General features: G+C 30.3%; 1 protein-coding gene across 1 annotated transcript in view; it reads left to right on the top strand.

Annotated features, from left to right (window-relative positions):
• LOC149888891 (uncharacterized) overlaps positions 1-17,201 on the top strand; it is a 380,578-nt gene extending 363,377 nt beyond the window's left edge. The window contains exon 7 of the mRNA XM_090087972.1: positions 16,692-17,201. The gene's annotated coding sequence lies outside the window, so the exon portion shown is untranslated. The remainder of the gene's footprint in view (positions 1-16,691) is intronic.
• The last annotated feature ends 1,020 nt before the right edge of the window (positions 17,202-18,221 follow it).

Raw genomic sequence — 18,221 nt, 5'->3', positions numbered from 1 at the left:
CATGATCTATCATGAGCAGGAGGAGACCATGGTTGATGGAAAAGTTGCCATCATTCTTATTGAAGTGACTGATGCAACTTCTAGTTGAAGCATCTGCTGCTTGAGCTGCTCCAACCTGGAGAAGGTTTATAGAGTTACGGGACATCTTCCAGATATTAGATTTAAACATGGCCTGTCCAATACTGTAACAAAAGTTTTTAGGGAGTACCAAAAGTCTGCAGAGATTCTAGATGTTGATGGTGCTGTGAAGTTCAAAACTGTTAATGACAGGTAGGTAAGTTTAACCTAATCTAGAGTGGTAAAAATTTCTCAATAATTTGTACTGAGCTTATGCAAACTGTTTGACAAACTCTTAAATAAAGGTAGAACATCTTGAAAGACTGAGCCCCTATTTTTCAGCAAACATTATTCAGACTAAGTATCATGGGTTGTCCAATTAGATGCTGAGTATTCAAGGCTCTTGTTTCAGGTCTACATATTTTTACTTTTCTTCAGAAGTTCACAAGCAAAATTAAAAGCATTTAAACTTGTTGCAAATAAATTTATAAACTCCTTAAGCACTTTTTTTGAAAGATAAAATGTGTTTCCTAATAGTTGAAAAATTTGTTTTTATGAAAACGTTTGAATAATCTTGGACCCAGTTCCTTATAAATTAGTTGGGAAAAGCTGTAACTAAACTTTGAGTGGTTTTTCTTAATTTATTTGCATTTTCAGATGGTTTGAGGTGGGATTTTAAAATGAAATTTTATTATCTGTTTTAAATCTTGTTTTTATTCAGAACCACATGCTGAATTCCAATTAAGTGTACTAAACTGATAAGAAAAGAAACTATTGAGCAATTCTAAGTTACTGATGAACCAATAATTCGTGAATTGTTTCTCATCAATGAAACTAGCTTTAATAGCATTCAGTTAGCTTAAGGGAATAACATTTCTGTAATAAGTATTTTTAAAACTTTTGTTAGATGAAAAAATTTAGAAGCCAAATGGAAAAGGGAACAAAATTGATTACTGGGGATTTGAAGTCTTCTGTCTATAAATTTTTCATTACTTGCAAAATAATTAATAGAAATAAGATATTAATTCTGGAATAAATTAAACTTAGATGAGCAACTTAAAACTTTTTTTGGCTGATTAAAAGTTACATATGCAAAATAACTCAATTCAAATTGCTCACAAAAATTACTCACAAAGTTCCTCAAAATCCATTAATCAAACTGTGGAAGTCTCATATTAAACACGTATTTAAATTTGTTTGTAGTTTTTGAGAAACAAATTTAAAAGATATATAAATATATCAGTTATTGCATATTCAAATTATTTTAATTGACTAACAAATATGTTTGCGCTTTCTTGCAGTTTTTCAACATCAAAAAACAACCCAAGTATTGTTACTTTCTTCATAGAGCTTTTCATAACCATTTTTTAAACACCGTAAAATGGCGTCAATGAAAAAGTGCACTTGATAGTGTTTAAAAAGATTTTACAGTGGGTTGCATAAATATAGAATCAGTTGATTTTTAATATGATTTTTTTTATGTTTTTTTAAAATTTAAAGCAAACAAAAGAGTTAATAATTTAAATTGTTTTAAATTTTTTTAACAGTGATATTATAAACAAAATAAGAAAAAAAATTTCTTCCAAAAAAAATTTTAAGATACTTTTTTATGAGAAATATATACCACTGTTAAAAAAAAACAAACAAAAAAACAGAGCAAAAATATAGAGTCAGGGTGCATTTTAGTATTTTTTGTGCGCACCACGAACTTTCACACGTGCACGAACACGTCTAGGCATAGATTCAACCAGTCAGATGCATAATTCTCTTGGAAATTCTTTCCAAAGCTTTTCTAAGGCCTGCTGTAATTGCGCAACACTGGCTATGCTCTCATTGACCAATCTCTTGTCTATCCAAGCCCAAATGGGATTGAGATCTGGAGAACGAGCTGGCCAAGGCATGACCGTAATGTTTTTCTGATCAAGCCACTCTTTAACCAAGATTGCAGTGTGAGCCGTTGCGCCATCGTGCTGAAAAATCCATTGTTGTCGTTTTCCGTAAAAAGCTCTGGCTGTTGGCAAAAGTTCACTTTCGAGGGTCTCTGTAGTTGTACTGATTAATTCTGCCGCTATAAATGTTGTATGACCCTGTTCCTTTATGGAAGAAGCATTCCCATATTCTGACTGATCCTCCTCCGCCTTGTATCCTTGGTACACAAAAACGCTCTTTGAACTTTTCACCAGCCAGCCTCTTGATGAGTAATCTTGACTTACGATTTATCACCTCAAAATTGGATTCGTCGCTGAAAATGACTTTGGCCCAGTCTTCTACAGACCAGTGAAGTCTTTCTCTACACCACTTTAATCTTTTTAGGCGATCTGAGACAGCAAAAGTGGTTTTCAAGCAGCGACTTAGCAATCTAAGCCTTTCTTATTTGGGCATCTTTGTACAGTCCACCTACTAACACTAACGTTACCAGGCGTATTTGTAAACCCTTCAGCAAGTTCGCGATAAGAAATTTTAGGGTCTTGTTTAAACTTTCGATAGAGATATCTTTGGTCTCTTGAAGTTAGCTTTAAAGGCCTACTAAGCCTTGGTAAATATTTGACATCATTATGTAAGTCGTCGTTTTTCAACGTTGTTTGTAATCATTTAAGCGAAACATTGCACATTCGAGCTATTTCTCGTTGGCTTTTTTTTTTATCTTTTAGCAGACCTACAATTTGCCATCGTACGTTGTCTGAAACAGCTTTTCTGCCCATTTTTGTCTTTTTACTTTACCAAATAATTGCCAAAGCGAAAAACTCAAGATATAAAGATGATAACTTAATTTTATTTTCGCAAGAACGTTTATATAATTCGAAAGAAATCAATTAAAAAATTTTAGATCGCTCGGATAACATTTCGCTGAGATATTTCAACTTAAGTCGTTAAATTTTAGTTGACTCTATATTTTTGCTACATTAGAAATACAGTTATGTTCTAATTGAATTAATAATTACGCAAGACTGGTTAACCTAATGAGTTCGAATTATATACCATTCGATAGAGAATCAATTAATTAACACATGTAATACGCTTTTAATCATATAAGTTTGTTGGTTTCAAAGATAATTTTTAAAAAAACAAAAATTTCGCATAAAAAAACTAGTGACTCTATATTTATGCAACCCACTGTATTATTAAAGGATCTAGTAATTTATTTGAATCAATTAAAAGTGAACACTTTAAAAGTGATTGCATATAAAAAAGTTTATAAAATCGAACTAAAATTACTCAATAAATTACCATTCACATTATTATTTACATCAAACTTAAAATGGTAAATGACAGCTTGGGGACAATGTTACAAATACATTTTTATGATGAAAAAAATGACAAATTTTCTTTGTAATTATAAGAGAAGATCTAAATTTCTGAGTTACATACAGCCGAAGGAGTAGTGGAGAAATGTTTAGTGGAAGTTTTTTACCTTGATGGAGATACCAAGAGGTACTGCAAATCAATAGTACTTCTTGGTATTTACATCATGACATTTTTCTAACAAAGATCCAGAGCTTTAATTTTTAAACACTTTATTTCTGCCTTTTGGATTATTCACCGACTAATTTATTTAGAAGATTCAAGCACCTAAGAGAAATATAGTTTGTTATGGTAAAAACTAAATGTTATCTAATAACAAAATTTTACCATCTGGAAATCTCAATGTTGTACTCAATATCCTTTTAGATATATACAAAGATGTTGAAGATAACAAATAGTATTGTTACCAAAGTCAAGAAAGAGATAAACACGTAAGTTAGTGATATCGCCAAAGATATCGCATCCAATATAACATCTGGATTGTATTTTTGTAGCTATCTTCTTAATTCTTATGTTCGCAATTTCAGATCTGCTGATGCTATCTGAACTCTAAGTAAAGAATGCATATTTGATAGGATTAGCACTCTTAAAAGTTTTCGGTTTATTAGTACCAAGAGGCTTTTAATAAACTTTTCCACAATTCAAAAAATATATAATTATTTAACGAAAAATTTTTGTTAATTTGTTTTTCTTAAAAAGTTCTTTTTAATTACTTTTCTGAAAAAATCTTGCCTCCGCTTGAGTTTATCATTCTGTTAATTCACTTGTCAGCTTGATGTGGAAGCTTCAAGATTTTTTTGTATTCTTTGTAACCGTAAAGAATATGGAAAAATCTTGAAGTTTTTCTATCCATAAAACAGTCAAGCTTTTGAATAAACAATGAAATTTGATTAGTTTTACGTAATTCAGTAAGAGTTGTTAAAGTAAAAATTACTCAACTATTTAATTTACTTTCAGTTAAATGTTTTAATGACAATTATTATCTTTCGTATATTTTCTCGTGGGGTTTGAGACGTCATGGAAGGATTAAGGAATTCCAAAGACAAAGCTTTTAAACTTCGTTTGAACAGATTTGTTTATTATGATATTTGCGAATTAATTTAGATAATTCCGAATATAAATTGAGATAATTTCGTATAAATTTAGGTTACTCCAAATAAACTTAGATGATAAACTAGGATATTAACTAATCAAATAAGATAACACCAAACAGAATAAGGTAATACAGAATCAATTAAGATGATGAGCAAACATGAAAGTTTAAGAGTTAAATTATTAGGTTAAATGGCTGTCTTAGATATATAGTTAGGTATTCTTCATTAAACTTCAAAATAAAACTTTTTTTTTTACTAATTAGTGTTTTTAATGGACGTAATCTAAGAGGTCTGTTTCTTTGAAATAACTTGGCTGTTGTAGGTAACCATTGTTTATTGTTTCAGAAAATTATTGTATTTACTAATTATGTAAAAAAAAAACAGTTTGGTTTTAAAAGTGTTTGCTTTTTGTTTCATTTACTTAATTAGAAATTTCTGCCGAACTTTTCATATTTAAAGTTTTTTATTACAGAAATTTTAAAGATAATCTTTCAATTTAGCGTTGATGTACGAATGTATAGACGCTACAATCAAGAAAGGTGGAGGTGTGGAAGATAAGTAGACCGCTGAATCCGCTTTTTGATAGTACCAGTTAGTTATCTTTTATTTTTCTATACCCTATCTTGTGTAACCGATATGTAATGTAAAGACAAATAAATTTTAGAATCAATAAATTTTAGCTTAGAAAAAGTCGGATTGTTTGTAATAAGATTCTGCGTATATGTTTTTTTTTTTTGTTTTTTTTTTGTTATATGTACGCATAGTTATATTTATGTTTAGTAAACTTTTCTATTGTTGTTTAACATGGCTGTAATTGTTTACCATAACAATTTACAGGAAGGTTAAAGTCTGCCGATGAAAGGTTATTTTTGTGATCTTATTTTAGATGGCCCTCGTAGTTACTCTTTTTGGTGTTGGTCTTGGTGGTGCATTTGCTCATGATTATTGCGTTTCACGTAGACTTTGGAACAATCGCGGTCAAATGTGGAATTCATCACAGCCACCTTTATATAATATATTTTAATTTATTTAAAGTAAAAAAAAGTCTAATTGAAAACTCAAAAACTTAAAAAAAAATTTTTTCCACGCCTTCATGTTTTAAAAAGTTAGGAAGTATTATCTCTTTTTGCCATGCCCTGTAATAGTCATGGACCTAGTGGCATCTATTTTGGCTTTTGTTTAAGGTCCAAGCGAAAAAAAAGATATTCTTTGAAAAGTTGCTACTTCTTTTATAAGCATATAAAAATTTACTTACGAATTAAATTTAATTTTAGAATTAGTAGTGTATGGTCATATGTTTATAATCCAGCTTGACCGAAGAACTCTTGAAACCTTAGTACATTTTAAATCAAGTTACAGAGATATTCTCTATATGCTTGTTAAAAAGCCCTCCGTATCATAAGGTTAATCACATTAATTTTTACATATGGCAGATTGGGTTCAGGTTTCTCGTTCTTGCACTAATTTTGGGTGAGAAAAAAAGTTCTGATCTGAAAAAAAAAACACCCAAAGGCAAAACTGGTGAATATATTTAGCATCATTAAAGTCAGTGCAATTCCATAATATTACCAAAGTTGACTTTTTCATATCAAAGATTCCATTTTTTTTTTATATGTGCTATTCCTAAGCAATTCTGACCTGAATAAATATTTTTTTCTGTGAGTTTACACTTCTCTGATAAGAATGTTAAATTTTCTTTCTGTTCTTCGACCAGATATCATAGCCATTCCTGAGACGCTTCTGGGCATAACTTACACGTCTAACATTTATGGAATGGCATCAATATAATTCTAACAGGGATTACTTTTCGCTGTTTCATTACAATGATGATCCTCATCTCCAAGGTATTGGCTATAATCTAAATAACTTGGAGATGAAGATCATCTCGACGATCTTCGTTTCCAAGGTATTGGCTGTAAATCAAGCCGTACTTTTCCACTAAACTTTGAAAAATTTCATCTGAGCCTATTATTTCCATTGAGCAAAAAGATTTTTTGATTTTTCGAATATTTTCCACTTAAAAAACTAGTTTTTTTTTGTTGTTGTTTTATCATCGTCGAAATTTATATTCTTCTCTATTTCTTCATAATTTAGAATAAGAAAAGAAAGAGAAATTTCCTGTCAAAACTTCGATTCATTACTAACAGGATACCAGTTCATAGATTAGTAAATTGAAAGTTCACGGATCAGAAAAAAGAAGTTCTAAAATTATTCATACAAAAATCTAAAAAAGATACTAAAGCTTAAAGGCGAAAAAAAAGTGATTAATGAATGATTAGAGAGAAGATTAGAAAAGGGATTGTTTACTGTAGTAAAAACATGTTTATGTTGAAAAAAGCTACTCAATTTGTCACAATATAGAGATGTATGTTGCAATAAAACTTTTATATCAAAATGGAGAATTTTTTTTTTCTATTATTTCCTGAATGTTTAAACAATGCTTTCACCCCTAAAAAATAATTCATACAAAACAAAAACTTAAGTTTCAGATTTGCGAAAAGTATTGGCTAACAAGATTGTAAAACTTTAGTTTTAAAGTCAACTTAGAAAATGCTTTAATAATTAAGTCTGGAAATTGAATTCAATTTTCAAATAGGATTTTTACTAAACTTTCCTTTTTTAACTAAAGACTTCAACATTTCAAAATTTGAATTTCAAGAAAATGTAGAAAACCTTTTTAAGAAATTATAGATACAAAAGAATATACAAACACCGATTTTATACTTTCAAAACATCATAAGAAATTAACAATATAAAAATATTTCGAAATATCAATAATTAAAGTAAAAATTAATTTTTAAGAATTTATCCTTTTAATATTATTTTAAAATATTCCTTTTTAAATATTTAAAAACTCATTAGAATTTATCATAAAAAAATTGTTTTAAAACACCAAATTTTAAAGAATAAAACATTCTTAATAAAATATTAATATAAAAATATTTTAAAACGCTCATGTTTAAATTTTTTATCATTCTTAGGAGATTATAAATGCAAATAAAATTAAAAACATCAGTCATAAAACTACATAACCTCTATAACAAAATGAAATAAAAATATAATTGATTAATAGTTCTTAAAAAGATGCTTTAAATAGTCGAAAACCAAAAGGCATGTAATGGTACAACAACCTTTAAAAAGTTTTGAACTCCCTCAAATCAACATTTCGTGTTCTCCACCAATAGTGCAAAAGATGACTGGGCCACAGAGTAAAGTTTTCTCCGTGTTTGTTACGATACCAAGACCCACACATACCAGAAAACGGACGATTTTTTGTCTCGGAAGAAACATAACGCTGAAAATTGTCATTTACTTCACTTAAAATCTAAAAATAAACACCAATGACAAAGCTCTACACTTAATGAACTCAAAATTTAAAAACGCGATAAAAAACGAGTACCTCAATTGATTTCAATCCTTTATCTACACACTTTAAAATTGCGTCAACTATGAAGTTCATTTGACACTCAATCATCAACGCAACACTATTGTGTCCTGCAAAAACAAGTAATAAAAGAAGTATTAGTAAAATTCAAGAACTAAAGTTGATCAATAAACAAGGTTGACTTACAAGTTCACATACCTAATGCCGTGTTAGGTCCTAAAAGATAAAAGAGATTTGGATATCCAGGGTACATAATTCCAAGGTATGCGTTCGGCTTATCACCCCACCTTTCATTAATTGAGACTCCGTCTGATCCTATTACATTCAGGTTTTTATATGAAGCTGCAACATCAAATCCAGTTGCATAAACCAGTACATCTACTTGATAGTCATTTTTGTCCGTTTTTATACCATGCTCCGTCAGACTTGTGATAGGTTCAGTGACTAAGTGAACATTTGTTTTGTTAAAAGTTTGAAGATATTTTTTCGATGGTGTCATTCGTTTGCAACCCAACTCATACTTCGGAACTATTTTCTCTTTCAAAGAATCGCTGTCTAGCTGTTCTTTCATACTTTTGATCGTAAGGTTTCGTGTTCTTTTCGTTAAAAATGATTGGTTTCTGAATATTGTGAAAAACAAAATCTCCAATTTTAAAAAAATATACCACCGATAAAGCTTTAAAATGACAGGAAACAGTGTAAAAATGTATTTTACTGAATTAGGGTATGTTTCTGGAAAAATTCCACATCCAAGTTCCGAAAGAACCCAAGGTGGAGATCTTTGAAAAACGTATAAACTCTTCACTCTATCTGCAATGCTAGAAACGATTTGAACAGCAGAGGCTCCCGTACCTATAACTGCTACTGATTTACCTTCTAAATTGTAGTCTGTTTTCCATTTGGCAGAATGAAAACTCTCCCCTTTGAACAGATCGCAACCTTTTATTTCAGTAATATTTGGTAAATTAAGAAGACCTATTCCCGAAATAACAAAGTTACACAAAAACTTTTCATTATTTGATGTGACTACTTTCCATGTCTTCGTTTTTTCATCAAACTTGCACTTCTTTACTGTTGCATTGAATCTCATGTATTGACGAATATCGTAAAAGTCGCATGCACTTTTTAAGTACTGCAAAATTTCAGGTTGGCTTGCAAATTCACTGCTCCAGCTTGGATTAGGATAAAACGAAAAGCTGTATAAATGCGCTGGTACATCACACGCACATCCAGGGTATACATTATATAGCCAAGTACCTCCGAGATCTGGGGCAGCTTCAAAAATAATGAACCTAATCCTCTCTTGCTTGAGTTTTATTGCTGCACAAATTCCCGAATATCCTGCACCAACAATCACCACAAGTATTTCTGACCGTTTGTGCAAGCTATCCTTCGATACATTTTTTTGTTTGTTAAAATAGAGGTAAGTTAACATAGCAATACCAGCCATAGCAAACCAAATATAGCTATAGTTTAACACCCATAAGAGGAATATCAATGCGCAACAAATTGGCACAGGTTTTTTTAGAAGCGCACCAAGGCTCACCATGTTCTGTATAATAGTAAATATTTTATATATATATATATATATGTATATATATATATATATATATATATATATATATATATATATATATGCATACATCAACAAACTCATAATACAGTCAAATTGGTTTTGTCAAAACTGCTGTAATTTTTTTTTGAATTCAGTACTTTACTTTTTGTATTTGTTGACAAGGTCTTAGTTGGGTGTAAATGTTTTTTGATAATATCTGCATTTCGAAAGCCTCATTTTCTAAAAGTAGTGCTATTTCTTAAAGGTCGGTTTTTTTTATTTTAAGTACAGAGTATAGCTGCAATGTTGTTTTATGCTTTAAGCTCTATGTTTTAAGTTTTGTTTTATATCATTTTGATTCTAAATGAGTGGTTTGAAACCGGTGTCTTAAAACTTGTATTTTAAAAGTTTGTTCTCTCAGAAGATCATAGAAATAGTTGAAAAACATCTAAGTTCAAAAGTGTTTTCTAAGTTTTATCTTCTGTTCTGTAAGATATGCTCGAAATAAATCTTGTTGATTAGATTTTAATAAACTTGCGTTTTACTTGCTGTCATGAAAATTTTAGCATTCTTAATTTACGAACGTCACCGCAGCAATAGTTTGTTTAATGATTTGGTCAAAAATTATCAGAAGAAATCCTAATATTTTCTACAAGCTGATCTTTCGAAGCTTATCTGTAAATGAATTAGCAAAGCTATAAATATATTAGATTGTAAAAAAAAAACAGAATTATTTTAGCAGTGTAAATACAAGAAAATCTTATAAATATTTAATACATAATACTATCTAAAACAGTTTTTGTTCCTGACTTCTAATTGTTATATTTCAATTACTTGTCAGTCCATCGAAAAGTGACAACATTCAGCGCAAACTTTAATTTTTACGACACAAACATTAACTTTATTAAGTTTAGTTCCCCATTATGTTTTCCTTATAATATCCTTGGTAGCGGTATTCCGATACAAGCCCAAAATAACTTGATAAAAGCACTCCTCTCGCTCCTCTCTATAAGCTCCCATGTTATATTTATGTCTGATTTAGGTGTAACTCTTAATGAAAGTCTGAACCAAGACCACTTAGTTCTCACCTTTTTTACTGCTCTTCCCCACAAAAATATTTAGTCGAAACTCGGTCTGTTGCGGCCAACAATCTATCTGATACTTTTCCTCTGTCCCGGCTGTTCCAGAGGTAAAAAAAAAACAAAGAAAATTTGTCAAAATGCTTTTGTATCATGAAAATATGTGAAAATCGCTCCACTTAAATCACTCCACATTGAACTCTCCATCCACAGTCCTCAGACATTAAAACACTCAAAAATATCTTGGCACCAGTGTAATCCTTTTTGAGATGCATATAGTGAGCTATGAAGAGAAACGGGTAGTTTTTTCGGTTGGAAAGCAGTGTAGCTTTTAGGCTCCTGGATGAACTGTTTATAAATAGAAACCATACACTCAAGTTACAGGTGATAATTATTGCCTCGAATTAAGTGGCTGTATTTTTGCAGAAGCAAAGCCTATCTTGTCAGCAGAAGAAGTTGGCAGTTGTTTTGAGAGATCTTCTGCAACTTGTTCTTTTTTCTACTACAAGTTCCAAAGGTTTCTGATCATTTGTTATAGTTTTTTTGTTAAGGAAAGTATAGTTATCTCTCCTCAACCGCATCTGTGACATTGTAATCTAGACTTTCAACACCTTTGTCGCTGTTGTAGAAAATTCTAGAAAGTTCTGAAGGTGTTGTGAAACTTCGAGATAATTCTTGAAAACCCTTGAAACTCCTGGTCAATTCTAGCACTATAAGAATAATCCATAAAAGACTACTCAGTATTTAACGCCAATTTAAAATTTTCTTGAAAGCAGACAAAATCCAAAACATCGCTGTCCTGATCACAGAAACAACGTTTTTGTAGAACAACATTTTGTGTGCTTTAGGCATAACGGGTTAGGAAAACATACTCTGTACACTGGAACAAGAAAGAAAGTAAAAATTTGTTACATAGTGTAATTAGTATTATTTATTGATCACGATCGTCATTGGATGGTCTCATCTGACAATTGTAGCATAACAGCATTTCCAATTTCTTATTTTTAGCAAAAGATGATAATAGCATTTTGCTCCTTGACAACAAAATTACGACAAAAAATAAAATAGGTATGGAATCTTGTGAAACCACTTTGAGATCAAGGGGCCTGGGGTGGTGCTGCCGATAAAAGTGTAAAACTGTTTTAAAAGATTTTAAGTTAAAAATTCAAACACATCCAGTGTGTTGAAGCATCTGAAGAATGTTCATTTTATAGTTTCAAAAGATATGAAGAACTCTAAGGAGTTATCAAAAAGCATGGCAATAAAACCTCTGATGGAATAGTCGTGGGTGGTTAAGAGAAATGTGAAAAAATTTCAGAAGTTCTTAGAAGGGATACAAGCTCACTTTGAAGAGAACAACAACATTCAGCAGATTTAAGCTTTCATTTTTGTTTGAAAATGTTAAGTTAGCAGATAACAAGTTTCTTTCAGAAAGCTTATCCAACAGTTGTGGTATTGAAGCGTCAACAAATAACTAGAAATTATTATCAATTATTCCATATCATACCTTGGCAACTCACTTCATCAACTTATCATGAACGCTTCAAAACTTTGTCCTCAATGTCACTAAGTTATGTTTTTTTTTTTAAATTTTTTAAATTGCTAGAAGACAACTGAGACGAAGCTTTTGCTTCTTGCGGATGTTGCTTGGTGCTGGTTCTGCGTTCCTACATTATCTTCCTCATCAGAGTTTGACTTTTTGTTTACGAGGAAACATTATGTCCTGCAAAAGAACCAATCTTCAGGCAAAAATGATGGAATATAATTTTTATTCAGCAAAATAATAACAAAGTTGAAAAAAGATAAGTCTGACAAAGTTCCAAGATTTAAAAAAGAATATATTACCTTAGCTAAGTACTGAATAGAAATATTTTAAGGCAAATAATTTTGTGTTAATCTAAACTCATTCAAAACTAATTCTTACATGAAATTTAGCTTATAACTTTTTTCATAGAAAATGAAAAATGAATTCTTTTTAAACAAAAAAAATGAATTAGCTTGAAAAATCTTAAGTCAAATAATCTTTTGTGGTAAATGTCTTGTTATGACAAATTTATTTAGCATTAAAAGACATATTTGTAGCCTCAAAAAGTCATGTAAAGTCTTGTTTATTTTGAAACTTTTGACATAGCACAAGACCACTAAAAAAGCCTCGATACGCTTTGTGTGATATTTGTTGGTTTTCATGCTCGTGTGATATTTGTTGGTTTGCAGTAAATCTATTTCAAGATATAAACTCATTTAAAATGCGTAAATGATTTATATAAACCACGCAATGTTTTTTACCGCGCAATTTTTATTAAAATTTCCCTCTAGATAAACCTCCATTATTTTACTAAATCAAACCCAGAAACGAATTCTCCACATCCAAGTAAGCTTGGTGTGCAGTCTGATTTATGACTTTTGCTAACACTTAACATTCTATTATTATGTGATGCACAGTATTTATACTCAACTGTAAAATCAAAACGTTATAAACGTAGAACTTCGAAGAGATATCTTCTTACTAGAAGTCTTTTCCCAAATTGTCAAGCAAATTACCTTAATTGTGAAAACTTATAGAAACAGAGCTGAATGAATTTTTGTTTTAACATTTTCCTTAATTAAATTCTCTGGTTAAACATTTTAGGACCATTGTTATAAAACTCATGTCTTCTTAACACTACGTATTTCATAAATGCAAAACAGTTTAAGCAATGGTTTTGCGTTTTTTTTTCGTGAGAACAAGAAAGTTCGCCAAGATGCGTACTTTATACGTTTTTTAACATCCTCAATTCAAGTTTTTACTTAAGAAACAATTAGTATCCAACATTCGAAAAAAAAACGAAGCGAGGAAAGATATCGTGGACACTACGCCAATATCTTTTCTGTGACAAAGTTTTTTTAAATTGTAAATATTTAAAAGTCAAGTTCAATTTTTATTAGTTTAAGTGAACTAGCTAGATGAAAGTAAGCATCAGAAATGAAGCGTAAAATCTATTTCAAAATTCGTTTAGTTTTTTGAACAACAATCCATGTTGCTTGCTCCCATTTTGTTTGATCACTAATCTTTATAAAATCTGCAATATTTTTTTACAGTGTTTGCTTTCCTAATCTACTAATCTGTGCTCAAAATCTTAACTTTATGCTCAAAACAAAATAAATCTTTGACTTGTGTGATAAAACATTTAAATAATAACAACGACTGAAAATAAATATTCGAAGAAAAAGCAACATTTCGAATGAACTTTCTTACCACTCTTTCAGTCACTGAAAAATTATTGAAAAATTGTTTCCTTAACACATTTATTGTTTAAAACCTAATTAAACGAAAATTTTACAATTAAATCTCCACCGACGACTCCTTTTGAATTTGCTTTAAGTGCTTTGGGCTTTATATCAATGTCAACTATGAGAACCTGGAATCGAGGTTCACTTTTTAAATTGATTTCATTGACAACATACACCATGTGAGATTAAAGAACCTAGAATCGAGGTTCATTCCTAAAATTGGTTTTGTGATTATTTTTGTTCACATCTAGGTTGTCATTTTAACGTAAGCACTTTATATTTGTATCAACTTGCCTTCTGAAACAATAGCAACTTTGACGCTTAAATTGGCTTATAATTACTACGCTGCATTAAGTACTTTTCTTTTTATAGCTTCTATGAAATGATTCGTTTCAATGAAATGAAATGTTCTTTTATAGATTCTATGCTTCATTTAAACAAAAAGACTAAAGACTGCGTATAAAAGCACTGAATAACAAAAATCAAACCACTCTGAAATTTCGCTTTCTTATTTTTAAACTGCTATGCACAAAACGTCGAATCTAAACGACGCAATATTAAACTTATCCAGCAATCATATACAAAAATGTTGCACATCAAAATAAGGTTAAAAAATTCAAACTTTTGTTTGAAAATTACTTTTACGCACAGTAGTCTTTCAGGCTTTATATGCAGCATTAAAGGGTGCGCAAATTTAATTTTTACTTTAAAATTGAAGAGAGTTTTTTCAATATAGACCGTGACGTGACTTAACAAAGCCCTATGCTTTCAGAAATTCCTAATTTTAGAAATTTTATTTATATAAAATAAACGTTTAGAGAAAAAAAAACTTGTTATTTTAACTAACTAGATATTTAGTTAAATTAATTCAGCTATTTGGCGATTGTCTAGTTTCGCACTCCCCTGTTGTTTTTTGCAGATTCAGAAAGGTCTTTGTCTGAACCAGAAAAAAATGGCATTCATTTATATTTTTGATTAACAAAAAGTACTCTAATTCACATTAGAATATTCTGTTTTTCCTATAAAAATGACGCTGCTTTTAACTTTATTTTTGACATTTTAATTTTGACAAAAAAATGACTTAAATTTTAACAGTAACTGAAAAGCTTCTAAATTTATTCACTACAATATGGAAAGAAATGTAAACCAATAAATAATGAGTTATGTTCATCAAATAGTATTATGAACACCTAATTTACTGGGTAGTTAGTAGCAACTTGATCCCAAATGTGAAAAAACGCATGTTCTTTAAACCTCTGCATCCACATGAATTCGCTGATTTTCAGGAATTATGTCTCTATGTGTTCCAAACATTGCCTTAAGCTCTACTTTACTGCAACACCACATAGCTTCAATTTGATTAGTTGTCACGTTCGTTAATTTACAAGGTGAAGCAACTGGTTCACTGTGCCATGCTGAAATCCTCGTGCACCAAGAATGTTTTAATCGTACCGCATATCGCTCAAAATTCCGTGCCTGGCCTTATCCATCAATTTATAATAGGCAAAAGAGTTGCTGCATCACGTTGAGCTACGGGGATTAAAAAACCTTCCTTTGTTGTTGGCTCGTAACCACAGAATACCCATTGGCTTTACACAACTCTGCCATGGTTATATTTGCGGCGAGCAAAAAGAGATTCGTCATTCTCTTCAACACAGCCAGGGCCGCCTTATTGTACAGCATTATTCAAAAAGTAATTTACTGCAGCATCTCTGCAAAACTGGTTCCAATCGCTGGTAGTTTCCCTGCATCCATATCCAATTCTTTTTGAATATCTTCTTACGACAGTCCCCGACTTTTGCCAGCGTTATGAGTCCATATATACGTTATTTGCAAAAGGGGACACATCTTTACAGTTGCAAACAAACCGAATTCTCTCAACCACTTTATGCATTCTTCGCAATTCTTTTTAAAATTAACACTAAGGGTCTGCGTCTCGGAATCGTTTTCTCGAAATGAACCGGAACAAGCATAACGAGACGAGAAATGTCCCGGAAAAAATTGACGAATAAACTGTCCCGGAATAAAGTTAAAAACCGGGACAACAAATTTTCTTTCGGAATTTAAAAATTGCATTCCGGATATAATTGTCTCGTCTCGTCTCGAATAAAAAAATAACGAGACGCAGATGCTTAATTAACACCAATTTGAGTTAAAGAGATTTTACAAAATTCATCAACGGTTTGTTTTCAAGCGATTTAGAAAAATTTTTACGCTTTACAATAAACTGGCGACAGGAATTGTTAAACGAGTTATTAAAAGACATCAAAACCGTTTGAAAAAATTCCAAATAACTTTATAAGTGCCACCTGTTGTTTACTGGTATATTAAGCAGTGCCGCAGCAAAACATAGAAAAACATCGGAGATGGAGTGTAAAACATTACGAGTGTTCTAGGAACATGTTACATCATTTTTACAAACCTATCCAAACAAACTTTATTCGCAAATATTAAATCATTGGAAGTATAACTTGTCACGAAACATTAAAAACGCAAATATTAAATCATTGGAAGTATAACTTGTTTTTTACTCTTTTTACAAAAATGTGAATTTATCCTCTTTTTGAAAAACTTCCCTCTTTTTTAAAAAATCTCCCACTTTTAACAAACCGTTGTAACTAAACATAAAAGTATACTAAAAGAAAGAGAAAACATTAATAGTAAAGCGTTAAAAGCCAAAAAATAGTAAAGCCATTAATAGTAAAGCGTTAAAAGCCTGTGTTAAAGCCAAAAAGACTTCACGAGCGGCCATCAATATGATCGCTTCGACTACATCGGAGTTGACGGCTAACAACTGAATTATTAACAAAAAAAGAAAAGAATAGAAAGATAACCGCATGGCATATCTAATATACTTTCTTCGCTCCTTTATTTGGTAAGTCTACAAAAATTAATTTATTTACCTCACAACGAAGTACATTAAATTTTATCTTAACCAAATGTCATAGGGTACATAAGGCGTTAAATTTCAAAAAAGTTCGAGAAAAAAAATTAAATTACACTGAAAAGTACAATAGATTTTCTTTCGCTCATTCAACGCTTAGTATTCCAAATGAAAAAAAAAGTTGCACTTTGGCAGTGTAATGAGCGATAAAACGTCTGATGTCTCCGCCAAGCAACAAGTTTCAATCTGCATTCGGCATGTTAATGACAAACTTAAAATTGAGGAGCTCTTTTTAGGATTTTATCAGGCAAACAACAACAAGAAGACATTTTGTTTAACTGTTTGAGGATATATTGTACCAATACGGCTTACCGATCCGAAATTGGGGTCGTCAATGTTTTAACGGTTCGTCTAACATGTCACGCCTAAGAGCATCAAATGACAGCAGAGCTCAATTGGAGAAAAAGAAGGGAGGTTTAGGTATTTAGGTACGCTGTTGTTCATATAATTAAAAATTGGTGTCATGAGATTCATAAGAGAACTAAGTTGAGACCGTGAATGAAATGAATCTTAAGCCCGGTAATTAATTGGACTTTCCCACAGATATCATAAACGACATTTTCTGAAAAAAAAACACGGTGAAGAAGAATAAAGTTAGAGACTTTCTGCAATAATTTGGGTTTCCATCCCGTTGATTAATGACCAAACAATTGTGGATAACTAAAATTCTAATGAAAATGCAAAAAGAGCTATTGAGATAAACCAGCAAAATTTGCGCGGTAAAACGCTTCTACACATGTTTTACTGATAGTTTTAAAAAAACAAGATTTATGAAAATGAATTTACGTAATGATTTTCAGTTTTTGAAAAAGTCAAGCAAAATACAAATTTTTAAAAAATTATCATTCGACTGTCAATGAATGGAACTTTAAGTTAAACAAAAATGATGCTTTTATCATGATAGGTTTTTAATTAATTTCTAAATAAATAAATAAATAATGTGAGAAGGGAAATCGAAAGAAATTTGAATTATCTATTTTTTTATGTATGATTTTTGAAAAATTTCTCGAATAATTCGGTAATTTTGATTTTTTTTATACATGGCACATGGCTAAAAAAGGCGTAACCCTGTGGGAATAGTTTCAATCTTTTTCTACTACTAATGGAAAAGTATTTTGGTAAATAGAAAATTTTTTTATCAATTTCTAAATAATGTAAGTAGGAAAATCGAAAGAAATTTGAATTATTTTCATTAAGTACAACTTCATTTAAACAATATAACATTTAAACAATATAACATTTAAACAATATAACATTTAAACAATATAACATTTAAACAATATAACATTTAAACAATATAACATTTAAACAATATAACATTTAAACAATATAACATTTAAACAATATAACATTTAAACAATATAACATTTAAACAATATAACATTTAAACAATATAACATTTAAACAATATAACATTTAAACAATATAACATTTAAACAATATAACATTTAAACAATATAACATTTAAACAATATAACATTTAAACAATATAACATTTAAACAATATAACATTTAAACAATATAACATTTAAAC

The sequence above is a fragment of the Hydra viridissima genome, unplaced genomic scaffold (assembly GCF_058129835.1).
Source record: "Hydra viridissima isolate aposymbiotic clone 2 unplaced genomic scaffold, HvirCarnegie_v1 scaffold_5, whole genome shotgun sequence".
Lineage (NCBI taxonomy): Eukaryota > Metazoa > Cnidaria > Hydrozoa > Anthoathecata > Hydridae > Hydra > Hydra viridissima.
The sequence above is the reverse complement of the archived record's forward strand: the minus strand, read 5'-3'. Positions and strand labels throughout refer to the sequence as shown.